Here is an 8,264-nt window from a genome sequence, read left to right on the forward strand (position 1 = left end):
CCTTGTTACATGTTGTTGTTAATGTCTTGCGCATAAATTGAGAAATCTCAAGTTAGGCGTAGCCTTGGCAGCCTTGACAAACCCCAATTTGACGGTTTATTTTGCATTGAATTTAGAGTATTTTGATAACCTTTTGTCACATTTAGCCTAGGAATTAGCATGATTTTGTTATCTCTCCCATATTTGTGCTTAAGTGTAAAAACATGCTTTTTAAGCCTTATTTTTGATGAATTCTAGTTCTTCTTTGATTCCATAAGATGCCTTGATGTGTTTGCTAGTAATTCCAGGATTGAAATAGGCTAGGCATGGATCAAAGGAAGCAAGGAAGGAAGCACACAAGTGGAGAGAAGCATAAAAAGTCAAAGAAGCAAAGTCAGCCATGCACGCGCACGCGCACAAGGCGCTCGCGCGCACATCGTAGAATTAGCCAGGGACGCGCACGCGTACCGTGCGCGCACGCGTCGATGAGGGCACATGACCTCACTAATGCAACACGTGCCTGGCGATTTGAGAGGGTTTCTGAACCCATTTTTGGCGCCAAATTGCTAAGGGAAAGGAATAAAAGGATGAAGGATTAAGGGGAAGGGATGATCATATTTTTACTAATCAAAAAAATTCCCAACCACTAATCACTTTTAGTTTAGAGTTTTAGAGAGAGAAGCTCTCACTTATCTCTAGAATTAGAATTAGGGTTAGGTTTAGTTCTTAGACCTAGATTTAGATTGATGTTCTTCTACTTCTATCTCTTAATTCTTTGTTGCTACATTCAATCTTCTTCCATTCTTTAGTTGTAATTTCCTTTATGTTGTTCTTATATTTTGTTGTAGATCTACTATTGTTCCTTCTATTTTCTTTCAATTCAATGAGAGGTAATTCATAACAATTGTTCTTCTTTGCTTTTTCTATTGTTGATCTCTTGTTTTTGTAGTTGTAGATTCCTTTAATTCTTGCATTTAATAATGTTTACTCCTCTTGCACTTTATGTGTTTGTTGAAATGTCTCTTTTAGTTTTAGTGTAGATTTTGTTCCTCTTGGCCTAGGTAGAGTAATTAGTGACACTTGAGTTATCTAATTCCTTTGTTGATTGATAATTGGAGAGATTGCTAATTGGTTTGGAGTGCACTAAAGCTAGTCTTTCCTTGGAAGTTAGCTAGGACTTGTGGCTCAAGTCAATTCATCCACTTGACTTTCCTTTAATTAGTAAGGGTTAACTAAGTGGTAGCAATGGACAATTCTCATCACAATTGAGAAGGATAACTAGGATAGGACTTCTAGTCCTCACACCTTTCCAAGAGCCTTTTATAGTTTTTTATTAGTTTATTTTCATTGCCATTTATTTTTCATGCTTCTTATCCGAAACCCCAAAATAACTCATAACCAATAACAAGACACTTTATTGTAATTCCTAGGGAGAACGACCCGAGGTCCAATACTTCGGTTTATAAATTTTAGGGGTTTGTACTAGTGACAAACAACTTTTTGTATGAAAGGATTATTGCTTGGTTTAGAAACTATACTTTACAACGAGAATTCATTTGTGAAATTCTATACCATCAAAAATCCGTTCATCAAAATGGCGCCGTTGCCGGGGATCGCAATGGTGTTATGTTATTGGTTATTGTATATATGTGAATAGTGTGAATATGTTTGCTTTTGTTAGCTCTTGCCAGTTTTAGGATTTAATTTTCTTGCTTCTTATTTGATTTTGTTTTCATTTTCTTCTTGCTATCATGAATTCTCACCTTGGCTATGAGTTTGGTTATCAACATGTTGTAGGTGATGAGAACTTCAATGAAGATGTGTATCAAGAATGGGATAACCAAAGGTGGGAAGAGCCACATGCACATGATCAATCTTCATGGCAACAACACCCACCAATGCACTATGAAGAAGAGCCATTCTATGATGCATATCAATCCAATGGCTATGGTGAATCACCTTGTGATTTTCAAGAACCACCACCATATGCCTATGACTCTCACCCTCAACATGAACCTCAACCATTCTCACAAGCCTTCCCATACCAAGCACCTTCCTATGATCCCTACCCCTCATATAACCAACCACCCCTACCATATTCTTATGACCATTATGAGCAAGAGCCCTTAGAACCACCACCCTATCAAGATCACTACCAAGAACCACCTCAATACACACAATCTCCACAACCTTACCAAAAAGAACCACCTTCCTATTATGAACTCTCTCTCCAAAACAACAAACCTTCCTACCCACCACAAGCCCAAATAAACGATTCTCTCACTTTGTTACTTCAAGGACAAGAGGCCATGAAACGGGATACACTTGAGTTCGTGACCAACTTGACTAAGGTGGTGCACACTTTAGCCCACCAATGCTTGAATATTCAAGGTACCTCCGTGACCACATGTGAAAAGTCAAAAGAAGAGCAAAGCATGAAGGAGAAATTGGAAAATTCGGTGGAAAAGGAGGAGTCAAACTTTGTGTTGGAACAATTGGAGAAACCTATGATCATTGAAGAAAGGGGAGAAGTGGTTGAAGATCTCGGAGATGTTGAAAGTCCATGGGAATGTAGCATCATGGAGAACTCTTCCAAGAAGCTTGATATTGATGTTGAGGAGGGTGCGCAATCTCCAAGACATATCATCGTCGGAGACTTGGAAGAGGTTTATCAAGAAATGGATTCAATCATAGATGAATTTCTCTCTACAATGGAATCTTCACCCGTTGGACATGGAGTTGAAATTATAGAAGAGTATGCACAACCTCCCAAGGAAGATGAGAAGGGCACGGTGTATATTGAAATTGAAGAATATGAAGAGGTTGATCAAGAGATGACCTCGTTCATCAATGAATTTCTATCCAAAATTGAATCGCCTCTCATTAAACAAGATGAAGTGCTTGAAGATAACACCAAGCCACGTAACAAAAAGGATGAGGTTGAAAGTGAAGAGAATTGTGAAGAGGTGGAAACAACTAAAGAGGAGCACAAGAGAGTGGACCTTGCATGGTCTAAGTGTGGGGAAGCCTCTCTCCCCAAATTACCATCCAATACAACATTTAAGTGGGTAAAATCTCTATCCCTGAGCTTTAATCTCTCACTTGAATATGGTTTGCTTGAAAATGATGGTCAACTTAGAACTCTTTGTGGAATTAAAAGCAAAAACGAGTTGTGTAGTGGTTGGAAAATAGGTGTTAAGCTTATCAAGGCCAAGGCCTCAAGGTATAGGGATGATGTTGGGACAAGGATTACTTTATACGGATCTAGGAGGAAGCATTGGTGGAGTAAAGAGAATTCTATGCGTCAATCACCTTTATGTCAACCGCTCATCCGACAAAACCATGAAACTCAACTAACGGATGGGTGTGAAGACAAGATATGGGATCCCGGTTCGCTATGTGAAAACCAACTATGGGGACTCATATCTTGGGTAGAACTTTGCCCAAGCTTGATGAAGACGGTTGGAAATTCTGTCAACCAATTGAGAAGCAAAGATCCTTGGAGATTCAAGGACGAGTACAAACATAAGCCACCATGACAATAAGCATCTCAAAATGTCCAACTTAAGGACTTAAACTAAAAGTGCTAGGTGGGAGACACCCCACCATGGATGTCGGATAAAGGAAAAGCCATAGCCTCTGCCTCCAAAAAAGGAAGCGCTCCAAGACCTCTACACCCCCACCATCTGCTAACTATGCGAGGAATCCGCTGAATGAGGAGGAGAAAGAAAATCAGTTACTCCCGTCCACTGATCCAACCAAATTTCCAAATCTCTACTGTGAGCTACGCCTTTCCCGTTATGCAAAGAAGAATCTGAATATTGAGAAGAAGCTGAATCTTCCCAATGATGTGAGGCGTGCCATAAACGCCCGTATTTCTGAGCTGGGCTTGGATTTCGTCGATAGGGACTTGGGACGGATTAACATCTCGTGGGTCAAGGAATTTTACTGCAATTTCTTTCGACCGGGCTTGGATTCAGTTTTCTTGAGGGGTAGAGAGATTATGATTACTGAGGATGCCTTGAGGGATGCACTGCTCTGCAGAGTTGGTACTCCTGAGACGTGTGCCTACCAGCAGGCAGAGGTAGCTATCCTCTCGATGACTTTCAACTATGAGGCACTTCGGCGCGTGATTGCTACACTAGATGCTTCTTGGGTACTGGATTCGAGCAACACAAAGCCCAAGGGCATGCTATTTGCACATCTGACTAGGGAGGCTAGGACTTGGCAACAAATATTTGCCCACTATGTCTTCCCTACCACTCACTTTTCAGAGGTTCCGATGGATATGCTAGTCTTGATTGGGTGTGTCATGGAGGGGAAGGAAGTATATTTTCCCCGACTGATTAGGCATAGCATGTGGAGAGCTCATATTCGCGGCTTGTTACCGTTTCCGACACTGGTTACTAGCTTAGCTGAGCTAGCCGATGTCCCGTGGGAGGACAATGACGTGACACCACCACCTCCAGATGACGACAACAAGGAAGTTACTATTCCCTGGGGTGTGTGGGTGCACGAGAGACCCCCGACTAGCCGCCGTTCTCGAGCTAGAGCAGTAGTCGAGGCAGCTATACCATCTTCTTTACCAGTAGCCCCACCTCCTTCAGCACCTGAGCCCATGATGCCAAGGCATCTTAGGCTAGTTTCACTAGCATTTTTCTGTTAGTTTTAGTTGTTTTATGCATTTTCTTGAGCTTAAAGTAACCAAGAATGGTTAAATGAATAACAAAGCAATGAACCATCCAAACAGTATGATTTTGATGCAAATTCCATGAGTTTTAGTTATATTACTTGAATGCTATGAATGGAAGAATTCTCATGAAATTTTGCAAGACTTTGATGCAATTGTTTGGATGATTTCAGGAAAGAAGAGGCTAGGCAAGGAAGCAACAAAATCAATAAAGGAAGCTTGAATATCACATGTGGAGTTTAAGTTCCAGTTTAAGCTTAAACTGGAACTTAAACTACCAAGCCATATAATGCTGGAAATGGCGTTTAAGTTCCAGTTTAAGCCTAAACTGGAGCTTAAACGCCAGAATCATGAAGGCTAAGAAATGCTGAAACTGAAGTTTAACCTCCAGTTTAACCTTAAACTGGAGGTTAAACGCCAGAATGAGAATTCCACTCAGGAAGCATTTCCACGTTTAACCTCCAGTTTAACCTTAAACTGGAGGTTAAACGCCAGAAATGGGGAATGCACCAGGGAGCCATTTCCACGTTTAAGCTCCAGTTTAACCTTAAACTGGAGCTTAAACGTGTTCGACCAAGTTTTCTCCTCCAGGGTTGCTTTCTCCATTTCCACGTTTAAGCTCCAGTTTAACCTTAAACTGGAGCTTAAACGTGTTCGACACCTCCAGGGCTACCTTTCTCAGCTTCCACGTTTAAGCTCCAGTTTAACCTTAAACTGGAGCTTAAACGTGTTCGACCTCCAGGATGGCTTTCTCTATTTCCACGTTTAAGCTCCAGTTTAACCTTAAACTGGAGCTTAAACGTGTTCGACCTCCAGGGCTGCCTTTCCTATCTCCACGTTTAAGCTTCAGTTTAACCTTAAACTGAAGCTTAAACGTGTTCGACTACGTTACCCTCCAGGGCTGCCTTCTTCCATTTCCACGTTTAAGCTTCAGTTTAACCTTAAACTGAAGCTTAAACGTGCTTCCACAAAAGGCATCACTGGAAGTGTCTGGCGTTTAAGCTGCAGTTTAAGCTTAAACTGCAACTTAAACGCCACTCTTGGAAAAGGTTTCTGGGCCAAAAATATTGCGGTTTAAGTTAGTATTTGAGCACAAACATTAACTTAAACTTACTCTGGTATGAAACCCAATTGAATATCATGGTTTATGGGATTGGGCCTGAAGGATTGATGAGTCTGAAATTTCAATTTGTTGAGTCATGTGTCATTATTTGATTATCACTAAGTTGGCTCAATGAATGTTACAGAATTTGGATCAGCAGCCTCATCAAGATTATGGATCATAAACCCAAGGCAAAAGGAAAGCAGGGAGAGGCCTCAAAGCCCAAGAAACACAACAGAAGCTCAATATAGAAAGTGTATAAATAGGATAGAATTTAAGTTAGGAGGGACTTTTACCTTTTCATTTGGCTAGTTTTCACATCTTTGTAATTGAATTCAGAGCTATGACTCACTAAACCCCTTTTCATTGGGTTAGGGAGCTCTATTGTAATTCAATGAATCAATAATAGTTTATCTTCTTCTTCAACCTTTTCTCTTGAATTTTGTTAGAAAGCTTCTCGATCTAATTCCATTGGGTAGTTGTCTTGGGAAAGAAACTACCCATAATTGGAATCCTTCGGAACCTTGGGAAAGGAATGGAGGATTCATGCTAGAGAAGCTTTCTCACAGTGAATTGGATTGGGGTTTGGATGGATATTGTGACATGTAATCCTACCAAATTGTGGTTCATGAAACTGTGTGGTATAATCAGTGATCGAGCATCATCTCTTCTTATGAACATTTAAACCAAGGGATTGGGAATTTGTTTGTTTTTAGAGAGAATTGGTGAGCCAAGGGATTGGGATCCAATCATATAAGATTGCCAAGCCAAATTCAATGAACGCATTGGTTGAGGAAGAGATAAACATGTTTTGATTCGGAGATCTCAATATCTCCTATAACCCAATGAATTCCCCATTTCTGATTTCCACTTTCTCTTTACATTCTGCAACTTAATTCATGCAATCACCCCTATTCCCTTTTAATTTCAGCAATTTAGCTTCTGCTCTTTAATTCATGCAATTTAAGATTCCGCCATTTCAATTTCTTGTCATTTACGTTTCCCGCCAATTTTACATTCCGCAATTCTCATCTAATTCTTGATTCCGCTCAACTAAACATACTTCTAATCCGAATTGCTCATTCAACCAATCCTTGTGGGATTCGACCTCACTCTATTGTGAGTTTTTACTTGACGATAACCGGTGCACTTGCCGGAAGGAATTTTGCCGATCGTGTAATTTCCTAAATCGTGGCATAACAAGTTTATGCGCATCAAGTTTATGGTTTTATGGCGCCGTTGCCGGGAATTGGTTTTCGATTGACAATTCTCAAATTGGAAGTTAACTAGATTGAGCATTTTTTTTGTTTTGATTAATTCAGTACAAGTTACTTGTTGAATTTTAATTTCTGCACTCTGTTACATGCTTTCTTTCTTTATGCCTTTAAATTCAAGCAACTAACTCACTGACTCACTAACTGTTTGAATTAATTCCTCAACTGCTCTAACCATACTCTTCCATTAACCAAGAGTATTTCACTTGTTTGTTGCCTGTGCTGTGTTCTTGTATGACAGGTAGGAGAGGCGAGACATCAACTCCTCCATATACCGAACCAGAGAGGACCCTTCATAGACTTAGAAGGGAAGCAAGAGGGAAGAGAACACTGGGAGAAGAAGAATCTGAAGGAGAATCTGAGGACAATTTTGAGGAAGCTTTAGATCTCAACATGGATAGAGAAATTCACAACCATGAGAGAGCTGATGGAAACAATGCCATTCCTGAGAGGAGGGTTCTTAGTTCATACATAAACCCAACCTCTGGGAATTGTGGTAGCAGCATCCAGAAACCACCCATTCAGGCCAATAATTTTGAGCTCAAACCACAGCTAATATCACTTGTGGAGAATCATTGTTCATTTGGTGGGAGTGCTAATGAAGACCCAAACCAACATCTCACAAAATTCCTGAGAATTTGCGACACTGTGAAGTCCAATGGAGTCCAGGAAGATGCCTATAAACTGCTTTTGTTCCCATTTTCACTTAGGGACAAGGCAGCTAAGTGGCTGGAATCATTCCCAAGGGGGAGCCTAACAACATGGGACGAGGTGGAAAGCAAGTTTCTGGCACGTTTCTACCCCCCACAAAAGGTCAATAGGCTTCGATCTGAGGTTCAGACTTTTAGACAACAAGATGGTGAAACTCTCTACGAGGCATGGGAGAGATTCAAGGATTTGACAAGGAAATGCCCACCAGACATGTTCCATGACTGGGTGCAATTGCATATTTTCTATGATAGACTGTCTTATGAATCAAGGAAGGCTGTAGACCATTCATCAGGAGGTTCATTGAATAGGAAAAAGACTGTGGAAGAAGCCATTGAAGTGATTGAGACAGTGGCTGAGAATGAGTACTACTATGCATCAGAGAGACACAACACTAAGGGAGTCATGGAGCTGAACCATGTTGATACAATTCTAGCCCAAAACAAGGTGTTTGCCAAGCAACTAGCAGAGCTCACCAGGAAATTAGAAACAAAACAAGTGGCTGCAATAC

At 40.7% G+C, this 8,264-nt stretch overlaps 1 non-coding gene across 1 annotated transcript; it reads right to left on the bottom strand.

Moving 5' to 3' along the window:
• Positions 1–7,864: 7,864 nt before the first annotated feature.
• Positions 7,865–7,968, bottom strand: LOC148565176 (small nucleolar RNA R71). The gene has a single exon (XR_015884260.1). It is a non-coding gene; the product is annotated as a small nucleolar RNA R71 (small nucleolar RNA).
• Positions 7,969–8,264: the final 296 nt, after the last annotated feature.

This window comes from Arachis ipaensis, chromosome B5 (assembly GCF_059453495.1).
Source record: "Arachis ipaensis isolate K30076 ecotype BB chromosome B5, ASM5945349v1, whole genome shotgun sequence".
Lineage (NCBI taxonomy): Eukaryota > Viridiplantae > Streptophyta > Magnoliopsida > Fabales > Fabaceae > Arachis > Arachis ipaensis.